Raw genomic sequence first — 19,565 nt, forward strand, 5'->3', positions numbered from 1 at the left:
TTTCTTTGAGGCACTTAGAGTGCCTACTTCTTTCTACTGACTGCAACTGAACTCACAGTGCCAGTGGGCAAAGCCAGCCTGCAGCTAGAACACTGATATCCTCCTGGAAACTCATCTGAAACACTCTTAACACTCCATTGACATAGGATCCAGCCTCTCTATCCCCACTGCAGGACTGACGTTAATGAGATCACAGTGCTTCCACCCACATTTTGCATAAAGATGCAAAAACTTGTAAGAAAGGAAGTGGGTGATGTTTTTAGACTCTAATTAAGCCCTGAGCTCCAACTTCCCAGCAGAATGGCATAACCAGCAGCCATCAGGTAGTGTGGATGGTAGGTGTTGCAGCTGAGCGCCTGTGCAGCCTGGAACACATGAGGCACAGGGCTACATCAGAGAAGACAAAAGCAAACCCAAGGTTGCCTAGGAGTCCAGATGCTCTCTGACACAGGGTGGAGAGTTAAAAGGTTATGCTTTGTTTTTCTTGTCTCCTGTATGACATGTCTTTTCTTCATGTGAGTTTTTTTCTCGTTTTTTTTTTTTTTTTTCTCTTGAGATGAGAACTAGAGCCAACAACTCCTTGTATCCACACACAGGAGGAGAGCTTGATGCTTTCTGCCCAAGCATGGTGTAATAGTTGGGGTAGTCTTGTAAAATGTCAGTGACGCATCAGTCCCTCTCTGATGGTAAAATGTACACTTGCACTCCTGTGCTTAGCTCAAGTCGTGCTCTCAGTCTTATACACTTGTGTGGAAGCTGATGGCCCATGTCGGAAAAAGCCAGACATAATTCTGACTGCTGCTAATTTTTCAGGCTTGTAAAAGGGATTTAAATGCCTGTCTTCCTAAGCTGGATTGTACTGGGACTTGAGGCAAGAGATAAGTGCCTATCTTCCTAGAACAGCACCTCCTTAACGTGTGGGTGAATATAGTTAAATTCCTGAGGAGCTTTCAGGTTCAGTAGGGAGTTGCTCACAGTAATAGGCAGTGCTGGGAAACAGTCAGTTGGGATTGCATCTGGAATTCATGGTAGGGGTTTTTGCATCTGCAGACAATTTTGACAGGCTGCCTTTTTTTTTTTTTTTCCCTTCCTCTATGCAAGAAGAGTAATTTTAGGTACCCTCAAACTAGACATCATCTTGCATAATATTGGACACTTGAGCATAGCAGGTCTATATGGAGCAGTAAGCTCTTAGGCAGCCTTCGTAGTAGCTTGGGGAGGGTCATTTTCTAAGAAACTTTGCCAAAGGGAGAGGTGTCTGCAAGCTACACAGTAGAAAGTCCTGGGGACTGAGAGCAGGCTCCTCTGCAGTGGGCAATCATCTGATGGGACATACTTACTGTTCTTCAATAACACTGGGGAAGATAGACAGTAGATTGTTCTAAGATCCACCTTCTGTGTAACAGAATGCTACAGCATTTTCCCATGAAGGGGGAGTGGCTTTTGGTCCCTCTCAGCCTTTTTCAGATATTTCACTTTTCAATAAAATGGTCTCATTGGGGAAAAAAAAAATTACCTTTGCCACTGTGGCTATAAGGAGGTGACACCCAGGAACACAGTAAAAAAAAAAGAAATCTGAGGGTTTCTTAACCTAGCATTTAAGTTCATGGAAATGAGGCAACAGTGTTCAAATTCACATTCCCTGAAGAATCTACACTTTTTAGACTAGAGAAGAACAGGATGAAATATGGACTAATAAGTGCAGTGGAGTCTTGGAATGGAGACAACTTCCCCTCTTCCACAAAATGCTCAAACCACTCAGCTATTATGCAAGAAGTATAGTGTGCTGATTGTTCCTTCTGAGTTGTTGTTTCTTTGTTTTTTTTAATCAACCATCTCTGCAGCAACTGTTGTATTTTTGCATCTAAGTATTCAGTGTGTGTCACACTTTCAGGATCTATCTGGTCTGAAAAGCCTGAAGCATGAGTAGTTTGGTCTGGTTTGCATTCCCCTTCCCTCATGCATCTTCTCCATATCAGGTAGGTTCTGAGCATCACCCCTGAAGCTCAGTCAAGACTCAGAGGCCAAAGAGTTAGAAGAAGGTATGCAGAAAAAAAGCAATTACAAAAATAAAAATATTTTTTAAAAATCTCCAAACATATGTTTACCCACAAAACTTGCAGGGAGACAAAAATATAAAGCAGGCGAGCTGCTAACAAAAATACACAAGCTTTTGTTAAAAACTTCTATCATAAAACACTTAAAAATGCTACATATATTTAGAATTGAGCAGGGGTATTAACAGGTTTCAAACTGTACATGGCAACTTGACTTGGCTGAAAGAAGAACAAGTCATATGGAAATTCTAGATGTAACCAGCATTATTTCAGCAATGGAAATCAGTTCTTATGTAATTCCTGGATTTATTGGAAAATGTCTGTAAGTAGATTAACTGATTGATTAACATACATGAAGTTTCAAAAGCCCTTTGACAAAATCCTGTGCACAAGGGATGATAAGCACTCAGGGGATAAGAACCAGCATATATGTGAAACAGAAGAATAGAAACAAAACCCCACAGAGAGTGAAACAAAGGGATTGATTTTCATCAGAAAATCACAGCAAAGGAAGACCAGGGTGTCAAGGATGCATTGAACATCCAACTCTGGCTAATATATTCCTTAATGCCTCAAATGGGGTAAGGGAAAAGCTGTTGCATTATAATGGCACAATGTTATTTGTGTTAGTCAGGACAGGAGAGGAGCAGAGGAATTTCAGACATTTAAACAAGCAGGTGAACTGGCAATATTCTAACACCAAGAAAATAATGCTATTAAATAAAAAAAGATTAATTATGCCCACTCTAGTGGGCATCACTTTGTTGATGGTAAGTTCATTTCTGTTAAAAAATATCTAGTGTCAATAACTGCCATGTGATTATTTCAGTGTTTGCAAGCACCTGTGGCATTCCCTATGCAACACTGCCCAACCCATAGCTAAGAGTATTTTGTTAGGGTTCAGCAAATGGACAGAAAATTATTATGGTCCAAAGCAAGAGTTTTCCATGACACCCAGGTCCACCTCATGTCTTTGATCTTTTCCTTAGCAATCCTGTAAGACAAACACATCTTTCATCAGAAGTGTGGCTAGCACCATCCTAATATGAAGGAATTAATAAAGCAGAATCATCCCTCAAAAACTGGGCATTGTGAGTTGATCTGCACCTTTATTTTTGTTGCATCTGCTTGCAAGAATACTTGAGTGCCACATAAAATAATACTACTCATACTGCTCAAGGCAAGGTTTGTGGGCAGAACATAGCAGACCAGCTTTCAGGTACATGTAATCCTGCCCATCCCCTTATCCAAACAGGGTTATGACAACACTGCTGCTGTTGGTCTTGAAGGTTTGGAAGCAGAGTGCACTGTTCTCATCTGTGCTGTTTATGGGCACTTCCCTGAAGACTACACTCACTGCTGTTGCAGCTGGCCAGTCAACTTCAGGAAGCAGTGGGATTGAATCCTTTGAGGACATGAGAGTCTTGGTTTTGGGCATATCAGCTATAGATAAGCAGGTGACTCCATGCCACAAGCAGGGTGTCCTCACACTGATGATAGATGGGTGACCAGGCCAAGGAAGCTGAGAGATGGAGTTTGAATGTCAAGATCTTCAGAGTGAGTTGGACAGAATTGGCCAAAGTGGCAAGCATTGTGCCCCATGCACATGCATGTGAGGTTGGGGCTGTGACTGATGTTTTAGACAGTCAGTGGAGGCACCTGCTGCTGCCAGAAGAGGGCAATTCTTACCTGTTGTGAGCTTTTCATACAGCTTTTCATACAGCTTGAAGTGACCTGGCTTTGTTCCACAGTCCATCTGTGTGTACCTCACATCAGTATGAAGATACTTTTCCACATCTATTCCTGTTTCAGCAATTAACTTCTTAGATTGGATTATTACATGTTGTCTTTAGGACCCACACTGCTTTTGCACTTGGCTCCTTGGGGGCAGGTTCTGACCTCAGTGCTCCCCCAAGCATGGGAAGAGCATTTCTTATTTTTGTTGGTGTTTCTAAAGACTGCCTGGGTGTTTACAGCTGCCTGTCTCTAAAATTGTGACATATGAGAGGGCAAATGCAGTGATGGGTAAAGAGATGTGTAAAACAAGCTGGAGGGAAGATCAGGCCAAAATATGATGCAAAGGAAGACATGCAGGTGACAGAAGATAGAAGCTGTGAGACAGCCTAGAGGTTGATTCACTTTGGTTTAACTTTGCTAAAAAATGGTCCAGCTCACTGCTAACCTAGATCATGTCATGCAGTGGGAAGGATGAAGATGGGCAACCTTCTGGTCTCTAGGATGAGGATGCTTGAAAGCAAGTGGAGCTGAAAAGCCTGGTGCAGTAAAATCATCTATCTTGTGGCAGTGCTGGCGCAAGGGGCAGCTGCCTCTCCCTAACCCCAGGCAGAGGTGTGCTGAGAGGTGGACCAAAACCAGAAGGGATGCAATGGTGACCTGATCTGGGATGTGTCCAGGGTGCCTTATCTTTCTCCCTTCTGTATCAAATACTCTGGGGGATTACTGAGAGTAGGAAATGGTCTGGCAGTTCTTTAAGCCCACTTTACCCTTCTTTTTATCCCTTCCCTCTGGCACAGATGCTTCCCACTACTCTTTGTCAATGGGCCCTGTCTCCTTAATCTCCCTAGACACTTGTTACTGCTGCAGCTTGTTCGTCTAACCCCTTCAGCAATCTCTGCACTATTACTTCTCTTTGTCCTGGGACAGCCAATGCTCTCTCCCATTTTTCCCAATTCCATCTCACTTTACTTTCTAATCACCCAGACAAACCTGTCTCTCTATCTGCCTACAATCACTGGATTCTCTGGTCTCTTGATCACACCTGCCTGTCAGTTGTCCAAAAAGATTACATATGCCTTGAATTTTCCACTTACTTTAATAAATGAATGATTGCAGTGTTATATAACTTGTTTATGTTTGGCTTGTGCACTACTGGTTTGGATTTTGGCTATTCTATAGCATTACATTAATTTACCAAGCACAAAGGAACTGTGTGAAAAGCTCATATGGCCAAGAAATTAACAGACTCAACATTTCGGATTTGAAGGGAAAAGTTAAACAAAAGAATAAGTAAGTTCTGCTATTCTTGAGGGCACATTCACATATGGCATAGACAAGGTAAGAGGAAACATCTGATGTCTGAGGAGTTATTTCTCATTCCTTGTCCTTGAGATGATCCAAGTCTTGGTAAACACTGAGCTTTATTTTTCTTTCTTCATCTCATTTTTCTCAGTGTAAAAGCAAATCATAGAGTGATCAATGCCAAATTGCCTTAAGAACAACTGCAGAGAATAATTCAGCAGGGTTCATACCTGACACTTTCTCCAATATTTGTCTGTGAGGAAGTGCAAAATGTTCCAGAATTGTAGTTTGACCTCCTAGAATGTATGCCCTAGAAATTATCAAAGAAAATTCATTCTGCTTATAAAAATAATTTAAAGGATGGAAAAAGCCAAGAGCTCATCCTGACAGCTGTTAAGAACACACTTTCAGTTTTGATTGATCACTGGAACATGCTCCCCAGGGAAGTAGTCATGGCACCAAGCCTGCCAGAGTTCAGGAAGCATCTGGACAATGCTCTTAGTCACATGGTTTATTTTTGGGCAGTCCTGCGAGAAGCAGGGAGCTGCAATCAATAATCCTTTCGGGCCCTTCCAACTTGAAATATTCTATGACTCTACGTCTGATTCCAATTTTACATATGATATTAGTCTTCATATTTTTTAAAGGTCATAAACTATTTTGATTATATGTAATCCATTACTTATGATAATTTAATTTTAAAGTCTATTAAGATGGCAGTTTAATTCGACATCATCATCACATCCCAGTCTGCTGAGACAGTACAGCATGAAATATTGGCCATTTTTTAAAATCTCTCACTAGATATTCTCAAATATGTAACAAAGTGGGTAATTCTTAGTCCTTTGGCTTCCCTGAGAGCTGAAATTGCTCGAGCCTGATAGATGAAATTCAGATTCCCATGAGGTGCAGTGGTTAGAAATTATGTGTTTCAGATTCTGGATTAGTCTTGGCTTCATATTACTTTCTAATCTGCTGCTGCTGTTTCAGTAATATCAGCCATTTACATTCAGTACTTAATGATAATAAGCCTAACCTAAAGGACTCAGCTATTGCTGCTTGTATATATGTTAAATTCTTAGTGTCTGAGTTCAGGAATTTTGTGTGTTTGTATGTCTAAGAGCATGTGTTTAAGTACTAGCAGTATATTATAAAATGACATAGGTATTTTACATGAATATGAAGCTTTTAAAACACTTTTATAACAAGTATTTTTCATCAAGTAAAAGGCCTTAATCCAAACAAACCAACTATTAAAGAGATGAGTTGCAATCTGTAAACCTACTCCTTAAAACTAGGCTATTTGTTTTCTAGAAACTTGCAAAAATACTATCACTCAGTCAGAACTGTCATTCTAACTGTTAATTGATAAGTATAAGATAAGCTGCTTTAGCAATACAGAACATTTTATTCCATAATCCCAGCTAGAAGATGTATTCCTACCCCCTGACTTCACTTCAAAGCAGATTTATCTAAAGTCTAGATTACTAAAGTGAGTTTAGACTACTTCATTAATAAAAAAAAGTATATACATATTCATTGTAAATGTATATGCACATTTATGTGTACAGAGAGTAAAATAACATTTTCAAATTGTATTCAGCCTGTGAATGACAAAGGGTATTTCTTGCATCCAGGAGTGAATAGAGAAGTGTTTTAAGGTATTGGCTTATGCTGTAACTTCTTTACTCAAAAGAGTAGGGATTTTTGTATATAAATCACATTACAGCATTGTTACTACTTTGAATAAAGGAGTTATATTGGTTATAACACTGAGTAGCTACAAAAAACTAGTGATGGAATCCAAATTCTCCTGATAACCATATACTCAAGTTGCAAGCCCTAGGAAACAAGTTTTTATTCATCAAAATTATAAATCCAGAAGCCTTTCCCACTATTTCAGATTAAAGAAGAATAAGCAACAAAACCCATACATTATGTATAGGATGAGTGGCTTTATGCTCCCAGTTTCACTAGCTAGGTTTCTAATTGCAAAACAAGGGGGTTTCCTGCAACTTGCATGTTGGGTCTCGCACCCATCTCACTTCCCTTGGTTTTTGTTTGTCATGATATCAGTATCGCCCTTGTTTTGCATTGTCTTGCAACGAATTGTTTACAGTATGTAAAAGCAGTCAAGGATCTGTTTCTGTCTTTCTTGTTGTTGAATTAATAGGGAAAGTATGAAGTGAAAGAGAACTTTACTGCTTCATCAAAATACAGTTTATTTACAGAAAAGGGCACAAATTTGTCTGTAATCAGACTCAAAGAAATGGCCTCTTTTTTTACCTGCAGGTTGCATTTTTTCCTCTATTTAATTATTAGCTGTTCCTACTGCTAATCCAAAAAGTTAGTTTAAATCATGATGTTATGAAAAAAAATTTTACTCAGCTTCAGAAATGCATATGGAAGAATGCATGATCTGTAGTTCAGGGACAGGATCAGGCACTGAAGAGCCACACTGGATGAGATGGAAAATCAGCACAGATTTGTATATATCTGTTACAGCAGCCAGGATCAGGTATCTCAGAGGGAAGTTTAAAATCTTCTCAGCAAACTACCTCCTACATGGTAATCTCTACTTTCCTTCTCCACTTATTATACTGCTATTTAGTAATGGTTGTTATGCTAAGATTCTGAAGATTTTATATCCTTTTATTTTGTCCTATTGTCATTAATTTTTTAATATATATTTGATATGTAGATGATACTCCAAAATTATTTTTTTAATTTTATTGTCTCTTCTAGGTGTGGTGAATTTTATTTATACTATTATATATATCATGTCACAAAATATTTTACTATCTTATAATTTACCACTTTCTGATTTCATTGCATAGCCCTTTACTTCTGTACAAGGCAGGAAAGAAAAATTCTCAGTCTATCTTTAAACAATTTATTTTTTAAACTGCTTTTTTGTCTTTTTCATTTCCTGTTTACTGTAAAAGGTCTTCCATGTCTCTTCAGAGGGAATTCACAATTCAGCACAATCTGTTGATTTTTATTTAGACAGACCCTGTTCAAACTGTACAATGGAGTGTATACTGTAACTGAGACTTAAACACGGAAAGAGGTGTTGATATAAAGGGTATTTCATATATTTATAGAGTAAAACTGCAAGTGTAAACAAGGCAGAGACTAAAGGATGAGTAATAAGTGAACCACTGACAAGGGATGTTCTTGTTAAGGCCTGCACAGAATCAGCTAGTCATTCCAGGCTGCTGTCTACCCTGTGTTGTACTGCAAGGTCATATGAAAATACAGGTGACAACTGCTCTGATGTTTTTCTAAAATTCTGCTCCTGGGCTCTCAGGCTGTCTCCAGCACTGTGCACCTCATTACAGCCATGCAGCCCTGGCATTAGAGGGTGAAATCTCTTCACATGCTGGGAGTGATGAGATCGGTACTGCCGATGGAGATGAGCCAGGATATCTAATGCTGCAAAATGCCTTTGAGAGCATCTGCCCTTTCATCAGCACACACAACTGCTCTCCATCTATGCCATTCTCCATACTCTGGGACTGCATCACCCCTTCACCAATTAGGCCATTATGATGCTAAGGACAATTTGTAAGTAATATTTTTGGTGCACTTTGTTTTTCCAATTACGTTGGTTTGCCACGTAAAAGAAAAAGTGAGAGTGGGAAAAGAAAGAAAAGAAAGGTATTGGCAATGGGTTCTTGAAACAGTTTAAATAGAAGGCTTCGTCTCAACTTCTCCTCTTTAATTATCTGCTTCTGCTACTTGGAATTTTCAGGGCTGTTTGAGCCCTGTAATAACTTGTATGATTTATAGTTATAATGATTTATTCCTGCTGGGGGGGGGGGAAATCATGCTGATTACTTCTCTCTTGTTTTTGCTGTGTCATTCCCTATGCTCACAGTATGTATTGCAATGGGTTTTCTAAAAAGACAAAAAACCCCAATCCATGTAATTTTCTGAAAGCAAATGCTTGATGTACACATTGATACACAAGCTGCTAACTGTATCATAGGTGAAAATAAACACACCTGTTGAGTGTTTGTATAGATGCTTCACATTTTTTCCCAGAAAAAAAAAAAAGTGATTTTCCATATATCAAGAATCAGGTGTGTTCCCTGCTATTTTCTTCCTTACACAGACCAATCTACTGCAATCTATTACCTCTGGGCTTTTTACTATGCACTAGACTGATAGTTTCAAAGATTTTCCCTTAATAACTTCAAGCCATTTTTCTGATCATTGCACTAGATGATGGGCCCACTTAGTACACATACTTAAGCTTGGTAGTCGGTTGGGTTTTTTTTTACTCCCAGACCAACCAGTTTATATTTATGCAAACTATAATAATTCCAGTAGAAAATAAAAACGACTGGATGTGGCATTATGTGGCTGGTTTGTGTACTTTGACTGTAATTCATTCACACCTTTAGAGAGAGACAAGAAGTACATAATTTTGAGTGCTCAGGAGGTGATTTTTGGTGCATTCAGGCCTCCTGCACAAAGGGGAACTTTGTTCTTCTTTCAGTATTAGCATTGTGCCTGCAAATAGAAATCATATTACTTTCAATTATGTTTACTATGCATCAGTGACACACTACTCATTTCAGGTTTGTTCTGCATTTATGAGAGGAGAATAGGTTTCACTACCCGGAAGATACATTTCTTGATAAGTTCTAGCCATCAGTAAAAAACTAACATAAATTATTAGTGACTAAAACCCATATGTATTTGAAGTGTGGAGTGGTTCTGTCACCTCTGTCCGGTGACTCCAGAAATTATCATAGGAAATATTTTTATCAGGGGAAAAACAAATGAGCAGGTAGAGATGGTGCACACCAGCTCTATGGTCTGCTGCACATTAATTAATTTTCTTGTCTAGGAATCACTCCACAAATTGACTAGTTTTATTTATCAGCCTTCCTAGACAGAGTTTGGAAATGAGAAAAAAGTGTGTTACATTTACTTATTATATTGTTTTCTTGCTTCAGTCCATTCTCTGCAAAGCTTCTATTTATTTTTCTTTGTTACCTTGTACCTGCACTTGGAGCTTGAGGCTGCTGCCTCTGACCTTTTTACAGAGAAACCCAAACCCACGCTCTCATGTTGTGACTCTTCTGAGGAGCTGGCTGTTAGGGGAGGAGGATCACTACCAGAATACCAAGCACTCCCAAGTGCCACCCAGATCCAGCAGTCTTGGAAGCAGAAGAAATCCTCCTGTATTTTTGATACTTAGTGGATTTGCAAAATCTTAGGCTTTGCCTATTTTTCAGTGTCCTTTTCCATTTGTCTATGGAATAAACCAATTGAAAATATTCAAACTAAGAAATAAGACCTGTTGTGTGCCTGGAAAGAAATATATCTGTTAAGATCAGTGGCAATTACATGACAAACCCCTATGGAGTAATTAGTAGAGTCAGCAAACAAACACTGGTTTCCTAACAGAGATTTCTTTTTTTGGGATTCATTTTTCCCCTCTGATAATCTGCCAGCTCCTCAACCATATTTCTTCACCTCCTAATATTTTGAAAGGCACAGTCTCTGTCTCCTGCATCTTTAGCACCCACCAATTCCAATCAAAATATCAGCAATGAAGATGGATATCCCTGTCAGGCATCACTTCACCTCCTGGTAGAGCAAGGAAGGCAAAGCCAGTATCATAAATCACTTTCCTTCAAGGGTATAGTCAAGTGATATGAGAAAGTTGAAGGTTTAAAATGAAGTTTCAACTTCACCTGTCACTTCCTCTGTCACAGAATGACAAAATCCCAGTGGATACAGTCCAGCTCAAGGAAGGAGAGACAGGCTGCATGGTCTTATGGTCCATATTGCCAGCTATCTCCTGGCCCAGTACTAGTCATGATCCTTGGAAATGTTCAATGTGATTCTATTTTTCTATGGCTAGGAAAAGCCAATTTGCAGATGTTAGTATCTTTTCAACAGTTATATAAATTCCTTAGGCTGAGAATTTTCTCTGGTAATGCAAGAAGGGCAAGAATCAGAGCCCAGCAAGTCCATGGATTGCATCTCAGTAGGCTTCAATTCTCTTTGGACATGATACCCAGCTGCAAAATGAAAGGGCAGAGCTGCACAGAATATTCAAGAATATTGTAGAAAGGAGGATAGGGACGGAGGGCTGGCTGGAAATAACCAGCACTTTTTCAGGTCTTTTTCAGGTAAAAACAGATGACAAACAGAAAATAAAGCAGCAGCGAGAATGACCTTCCAACACAAAATGTTTCCCTCCATCAATCCGAACAAAAAGGCCTTGTAGTAGCCTCCAGTTGTCTCTTTGAGCAAGCCAGGAGCCAATCCTTCATCTTCTAAATCATTGGGGACTTTTTTGCAGCCCTAAGAATGGCCAGTCTGCTTTTGGGGTTGGTTTCCCAAGAGTGGAAAAAAAACAGTGATAACTGAAATGTAAATGCTGTAGAAAATCTATTATCCAAGCTGTGACTCTTCTGCTTTATCACTAGTCACTGCAACACTGCCTTTGAGTCTCAAATTTATTTACTGACCATAAGGCCCACGTAATTAAGCCATGATTTTGTTCCAGGAAGTGACCCTAGATTAAAAAAATAAATAAATAAGGGAAATAAAGGCATCACATGATTCCACATAACTGCAAATAATATCCTCAACTAACCTCAAACAATGTCATGAATCATCAGTGGGATTGCAGGGATCTGGAAGGTGGATTTGGATTGCAGAACCATAAATCCTATGGGACAGCAGCTAGAAAAACACCAGTCAACTTGCGCAGCCCAAGCCAAGCTGCAGAGCTGATACCACGCTGTAAATGTATAAAGTGAAAAAATGTTCCAGATGGTGTGTTCTTCCCCTTAAATCCTCTCAGATCTCACCTGGGGATATGTGTATCTTTAGACATAATCATAAAAAAAGAGGCAATACCTAAGAAAAGAAGTCTAGTGTATATATATATATATATATATATATAAAGAGCTCATACTTGAGTAGTTTACTGGAAAAATCTTAAACTTTCCATACATATTTTTCTTTGGTTATCAATAGCCTATTTTTCTCTAATTTCGTAACCTAAGCAAGAAGGGAACAGATCAAAAAAATATTGTTATAAAAAGTCAAAGACATCTTATGCTTTGTAAAGATCCCATTGCTGAAATGTCTGATGTTAGAAAGATAGAGCAAAAGATTAAATGATTAACAGCTATTTTAGAATAAATGTGTCTTGCATAAGTTGCATACACAGTAAGGAAATAAAAAATAAGGAAAATTGCTCAAATAAAAAGCATAATATGTGAATTTCAATAGATTACAACATGTAGGCCAGCATATTCTAGCTGCTATTGCTCTATTTGGCTTCAGAAACAAAAGTATTTAGGATAATTATAATTACAACCAGTAAGAATTACCACGCTTGAGGAAACATTAATATTTCAACATTTGTTTTCATGCTGAATCAGAATTTTAAAAATCAAATTCTTCTCAGAGGAAAATCCTGAAAAATTATGCTTTTAGGTATTCCATATAGATACTGTCAAAACACTGCCCTACGTATATCAATATCTGCAGCATTTAGTAGAAACATAGCATTTAATTAATTATTCCAATACAATTACAAAGTCAACATGAAAGGAATAGGAAAATTTAAATCTTTCAACTCACAAAACAGAGTATTTTGATGCTGAACAAGAATGTTGTGGAGGAGATCCTAAGCACTGTGGAAATGTCTGCATATAGCTAAGTTTTAACGCCTTACAGCTCCACTTCTCTTTGATAATATCCTGATCAGGAAGTCTGTCTTTCCTTCTTGTTTCTTTCCTTCCTTTCCTTTTTTTTTTTTTCATATGATGATAAAACAATAAATATGATTATGATAAAGCAATTTTACTAGTGTATGTGGATTTTTTTTCAATTTATTTTTCTTTCAATGCCTTTCTAGAAGTCTTCACATCTTAGGACTAATGTGCAAAATTGAATCCTCATAAAACTAGGCAAGGCAAGTAAGCAGATAAAATTATGAACAAAGAGAGATGTGCATTTCAGAGGAGAGCTAGGATTAGAAGCAGTGTAGCCCTGGGTTTTAGGCTGGGCTTCAGAATGTCATGCTTCTGGAAAAACAGCTCAGTGCATCAGTTCACAGAAGAGATTGGCCAGCTAAAGTGCTGTGCATAACCTCAACTTTTATGTCTATTTCTGACCACAAAATTGATGCCTGTGGGAGTGCAGGTAGTGGGTGGTGCACCTGCAGGAGTCTGTTAGTTCAGATCCAGGCACACTCTTCTTGAGGCAGAGCTCCTGCCTGTCCCAGCAGCCGGCCCGGCTTGCACCCCGGAGACATCTGGGCTACAGAAGGGGCTCTTCATGAGACACTCCTGGGTGTGCAGGTGTTCAGGCCACACCATGGACTCGGTCCAAATACCCCTGGAGCACCAAATCCCTTTTCCTCCAGTCTGCTTCTGCTAAGCTAGTGCAGACATAGCCATAAAATTCCACACGCCATCCACCAAATTTAGAATATTCCTGCAACTCCTTAGTTGAGATTGGACCTTTTGAAAGTATTTGTGAAGCATGATCCTTAAGAAATGTGGTAAAGATGCTATGGAAACATACATGTCTTATGGCAAACCACAACACAGGTGCACCTGTGTTGCCTACCCATGTAGGTGATGCTTATTCTGCACTCCTTGACCTGTCTCTGCAGCCCCTTAGTCTGCTTCTCCATGTCTGGAAACTGGGTAGTCCTGTGACACACTCACAGTAGATGCGTCAGCTGCACTGGGAGGGGACAAGCTCTCCTGAACATACTCACAAATGCCTAGTTCACTGAAAACCCAAGCTGCAGCATACAATAACCTGCTGTTCTCCTTCTGACAGGCAACTGCATCAAAAGCTTTGCTGGAAGTAGGGGAAAATAATGCTTGGTGATGACATGTGTCTCACCCCACAGCAAGAGCCGCAGTTCCACAGCCCAGTTCAACCTGTCCCTGCCCTGCACAGGCTGGGCTCCCCAGCCCTGACCTACGTGGTCCCCAGGGGGTATGCTGCAGTGTCTCCTTGTGCAACTCTCGGGCACCTCTGCCACTGCTTCAAGTGGCCTGCCTGTGTGTTGGACAAGCAAAGGATTTCCACAGAGCAGCCTCCACATCCAGGCATCTGCAGGTGGTGCCTAAAGATGGGCACTTCAGGGATTTGCTCTTCACTTTTCTTTTCAATAAACTGTCTCCAATAATTGCCTTGGCTTTAGAGCTGAAGGCCTCTGGAGTAATGAACAACTGTTATTTCTAGTACAATGGATCGTTGCCTGTAATGTTATCCCTTAATTGCTACTGCGGTGCAAATTATGAAAAGCAAGAATATCCAAATATAGAGACACTTGGCCCTTGTGACAGGAAATTAAGGTCTCTTCTCTGGCACTGCTGCATGCCCTGAACTCCCACTCAAGTCAAAATGAATTACATACATTCAATATTTTGAAAAACAAACTCTTAACCTCTACAAACGAGCTTATATAGTTCATATCAAGTGTGTTCTGGCTATCCCTATAAATGTCCAATTCTTTTTCAAATCCTACTAATCTCCTGGGCATCCTTGTACCTTCAGATTTAATGCTAAAACTTGGCTGAAAAGGATGAAGTGTATTTAAAAAAAAATAAATCTGTGGATGTATTATCTTTTGAAGTTTTAGTGGTTTGGATTGATTAATTGGGTTTTTTTGTGGTAAGAAAAAGGCAAGCAAATGTTTCCATATCATCCACAATATAAAATCTCCTATCTTCCTATTTTTGACACCTTGAGAGTCTACCATTTTCAGCATCTTGGATAGAAGATTTTCCATACCTGTTCATGGCTTACTATGGTGCTGTACTCTTAGAAGCACTAATGACCAGAACAAAGACTTCTGAGAATGAGTGTTATCTCTACACTGCCTTTTTAATATTTCAGGAATTAAGAGTCTAAATGTTTAATCTCTACTGTGAAGTGTCTGAAAAGCATGGTATCGTCAAACAAAAGCAGTAAACTGCTGAGGAAAGTTCCAATCTTTCTCTTACTCATGTCAGTGGGAATTTTGCCAGGAAGCTCAGCATGATAAGGGTATAGACCAAAGTAATCAGTTCTACAGATGATTACATGAAAAGCCCTTCATTATAGCATGATGATTAAGTATTATTACAGTCATAAGACACAGACATCTTCTGGAACCAAAACCACGAAAGAGAATGTATTAAGGCTATTCCTCCTCCGAGTTGGGCCTGTTTGGCAGTGGCCTTTCATCAGATGACTTTTCACATGTTAGCACAGCTACTTTGGTTTTGGCCACAGCCTGATACGCACAGTGAAATGAGCCCAGATTTCCTGCTCCACAGTTCCTCTCTGCTAAAGGTCTCTCAGCCCATGAAAGCTGTGTCCTTTGGTAAATAAAATATTTTTGGCAAACTCAGGAACATTACACTTAGTTGTCCATCTTCTCACTTCGGTTCAAGTTCAGTCTTGCTCCACAGCTGCCTCTTCCAGGCTGGAGAAGGGCAAGTGGTTAACGCTCGTGTGTGATGGCTGATGTCTTGACGAAGGGACACTGTGGCACAGACCCCCAGAGCCAGATGCCCACTTCTGCAGCCTCACCCAGCCTGCCCAGTGCTGGAGCTGATAGCAGGAGGCTATGGCCATGAATTGGGCACTGAGGGCACGAATGATGTGTGCAAGCTAACAGGGTGCCCTTGCAAACACGTTCAGGATCTTCATGGTTCTTCAGGGAGCATTTGTTAGGCAGATACATTGATGTAGTTTTGAACAGTTCATCCAAGAAAGTGAAGTTGCACAGTACCCTGCAAAAGCAAAGTCTGTATGAAGATGGGAATATACTAGAGTTTGTATAAACCTTGGATTAAAGTGTTTTATTATTACTCATGTGTAAGGAAGTTAATTTTGTCTCTTTTACTTGGGGGTCAAACAGAAGCCTGGGTTCCCTGAAATCAGTGCTTTTCAGCTTAGCAAAATCTGTATTAATAAAGACAAAATGTAAATATTTATAAAACATGCATAGTCACATCATTCAGTGTTACTAAATCATTAATAGTGTCTGGTTCTGATTTGTATTGTCATAGTCACAGGAAGCTGCAGTGGTGACAGTAGGAAAATACACATCCACAGCAAGTTTTACATACATTTTAGGGAGGATTTTCTTCACTACCTTACTTCTAATGGTGCATTTTAATTTATTTTCCACATGTGTATGTTGCTTACATTTCTTATCTGAAAGGAATTGTTAAACTCTCCCACTGCTTCTTGCCTGAAACTGCTCTCTGGATTGCAATTCTAATTTCTCTGACATGATACATGTTGTCAGGCTTTGTCTCCTCTTGAAATTATCATTAAAATGGTACACTGGCAAAAAAACATTTGTTATGGTTGGAGGTTCTGAAATATTTTCTGTTATTTTCATAGTAGCAGTTAATAATTCCCTGAAGCTATGCATTCTATTAAATACCTTTTCTTTCTGCAATCCTCTGAAACAGTGGTAAAAAATCACTGCTGTTTCATTTTAACCACTCAAGTGATGGGCAAAAATCAGTTGCCTAGCAAGCAGAAGTACTATTGTTTGTGCTAAAAGGTCAAGACAAAAATGTGCTGAAAACTTTCTGGATACTTATATAAAGAGATGAGTTATGACTTGGGAGTTATTTATTGCACAAAAGAGTCTGTATTTGACCCTCTGCATCCTGCTTTATGTCACTTTAAGGAGAGGAATAACTATTTCTCAAACAAACATTCTGATATTACAGAAAGATAACAGCTACCTTTCAGTTTAGATGAACTCAGAAATGTGCCTAGAAAATAGTTTTTCATCTGCTATAGAAACGTCAGAGTTCCAGCTTAAGCAAGAGCAGTATGAAATCCTCTTCTCTCTTTGACCGTGTACTAAAGCAAATGAAAAGCTATTGTGTTTATTTTCTATGGGCAACTACCACATAATAATGTGGTAATACTTTTCATGGAAATCCATCACACAATATACATATTACAGTTCAGAATATACCATCTACTCTAACCTATAATATGCTGCAGTTTTTGAGATCTTTGTACTGAGCAGCTCACATGTTACATGTTACAAACATGCTGCACCTCTCAGTTGGGTGGATGTATTTCTGGGGTGCTTCAAGTTCAATTAGAGTGCAACATTAATTTCATACAGAAACCTTTGGAAGTGAGAGCTCAGTCTGGGTTTAGGCTTTGTGCAGATCATAGTGGGAGGGTATAAAGAGAATTTATGTGTTTTACACAAACAGATTTGGCACACCTATAGTTCCTATGGTCTGGAAGTGCAATTAAACTGCCTATCACCAGCAGTAAAACCAACAGTTTTGGGGGGGGTGGGGCGTGTAGATGGTGTAGATGGAACCTCAGCTATCTTTCTTGTGGTTTTTAAGACACAGGAAAAATTTCTAGGTAAAACAAGAGAGAGCACAGCACCTCTGTCACGTATTGTGCAAAGCTGTCCTGTTAGGCACACAGTACACTAGAAGGCATCACTGCATCCTGTGTCTCCTACAGCATAACAAGAAAGTCTGACAGACAGAGCGTTCACTTTACTCTCACACCAAGTGAGAGATCTGTCAGGACTAGGCAATCAAGGTGAAGCAAAATGCTTTCCCTTTCCTTATCTGCTGCTATGGATGCATAGGAAGTGGAATGCACATGAAAACATGAGGAGAGAGAAAGAAGCCTTCTTATCTTTATTAAACTCTCAAACTTTGCCACAAATTCAAAATACTTTATTTTTCTGCCTCATCTGTCTCAACTCAGACCACCAGCGAATTCCTATCTGGGTCCTGCAGTGAGCTCAGCTGGGCTGGCACAGCCTCTGGCAGCAGCTGAAGTTCAGGCAGGTTCAGCATCCCACCTGCAGGGACTCTGGCAGGGTCAGGACTGTGGCAACTGATCCAGAAATCTAAGTGGCTATGAAAATGTTTACAGAAGCATTAAAATAAAATTTCCTTTGTGTTATTAATTCTTCTTTCCCTCCAACTGTATTGTTTGTATCAACCATTTCTGAAATTACTGTTCTGGAAGCAAATGCACTTGCATTCTCGCAGGCTGGTTTTTTTAATTGATGATCTTTCTCAAAATCATAGAATCACAGAATCTTAGAATGGTTTGAGTTGGAAGGACCTTAAAGATCGTCTAGTTCCAACCCTCCTGCCATGGCCAGGAACACCTTCCACTATACCAGGTTGTTCAGGGCCACCATCCTATGTGGTCTTGGATACCTCCAGGGATGAGACATTCACAAGCTGCCAACTGACATTCACTTCACTGGGCAACCTGTTTCAGTGCCTTGCTACCCTTATAGCAAAGAATTTATTCCAAGTATCTAATCTAAACTTGCCCTCTTTCAGTTTAAAGCTCCTTGTCCTATCACTACAAGCCCTTGTAGAAAGTCCCTTCCCAGTTCTTTTGTAGGCCTTCTTTAGGTATTGGAAGTTGCTATAAGGTTTCCCCAGACCTTTCTCTTCTCTAGGCTGAACAACCCCAACATTCTTACCCTGTCTTAAGAGGAGAAATACTTTTCAACACCTTAAAAAAAATGGAAGAGGTGGAAAGCTGTTTATGATGTAATATCCTTCCTAATAACCACAGTAACCTGAATCTTCTAAAGAAAATTAGTATTTGTCTCTTCCCTGGTGTAAATCATTCTAGCCCACTTTCCCAATTTGCCTGATAGTGAAGTATTGCTAAGCAACACCACACTTGCAGGTCAGCTGTCACTTCATGACTATGCCAATGTCAATTTTTTTAAGGCCCACACTGTATTTTTTTCAAAGATTATGTTGCCATTTAGGGGCATTTAAAACTACTTAGCTAATCTTCCTACTGTAATATTAGCTCTTGCTTAGTTTAAAGCTACGTTGCTATGGATGAATATTGCTTGGAGTGTCTAAATATTTGGAAGTAAAACCAGCCATTTTCTTCAGTGGTATAATGAAGTATGGTATAAGATCAAGCCTGATTTTAATTATAAGTTGTCCTTTCTCTTACTCTGCCTGCATTCCCTGTTTTTCATGCCAACAGCAACTGTTTAATTTGACTTAAAGGAAAGCTAAACAGTTAGCCTCAAGTAGCAGATGAATCATTCTAATATCTGATAACTTTTCCAAATAAAGGCCTCTCTCTCCAGGAGCAAATGTCAGTCTCCATCACTTAACAAGCTTATCTGAGCCCATGTAGTGAGCAGGGACATGCTCACACTGCACAGCTAATGGTGGGATTTTCAGTGTATTGCCAAACTGCTGAGTAGTACAGTGATATAGCTGATTTCCAGACAAAGTTCAGCTCACAGCCTGTGCTTGAGCAAGCGCTGAAAGTAACAGGTATAGGACATATTGCAAAAGTTCCAAACCACACAACCCCCAAAAGTGTAAGGTGCTCCTCAGTGGGCCTCCACTGGTGCTGAGGCATCTCCTGCTCTTGCTCTGCTCAGGTGTTCCAGAGGTGCCCTTCCTCTGGGAAGCCCTA

This window comes from Vidua chalybeata, chromosome 2, assembly GCF_026979565.1.
Source record: "Vidua chalybeata isolate OUT-0048 chromosome 2, bVidCha1 merged haplotype, whole genome shotgun sequence".
Taxonomy (NCBI): Eukaryota; Metazoa; Chordata; class Aves; order Passeriformes; family Viduidae; genus Vidua; species Vidua chalybeata.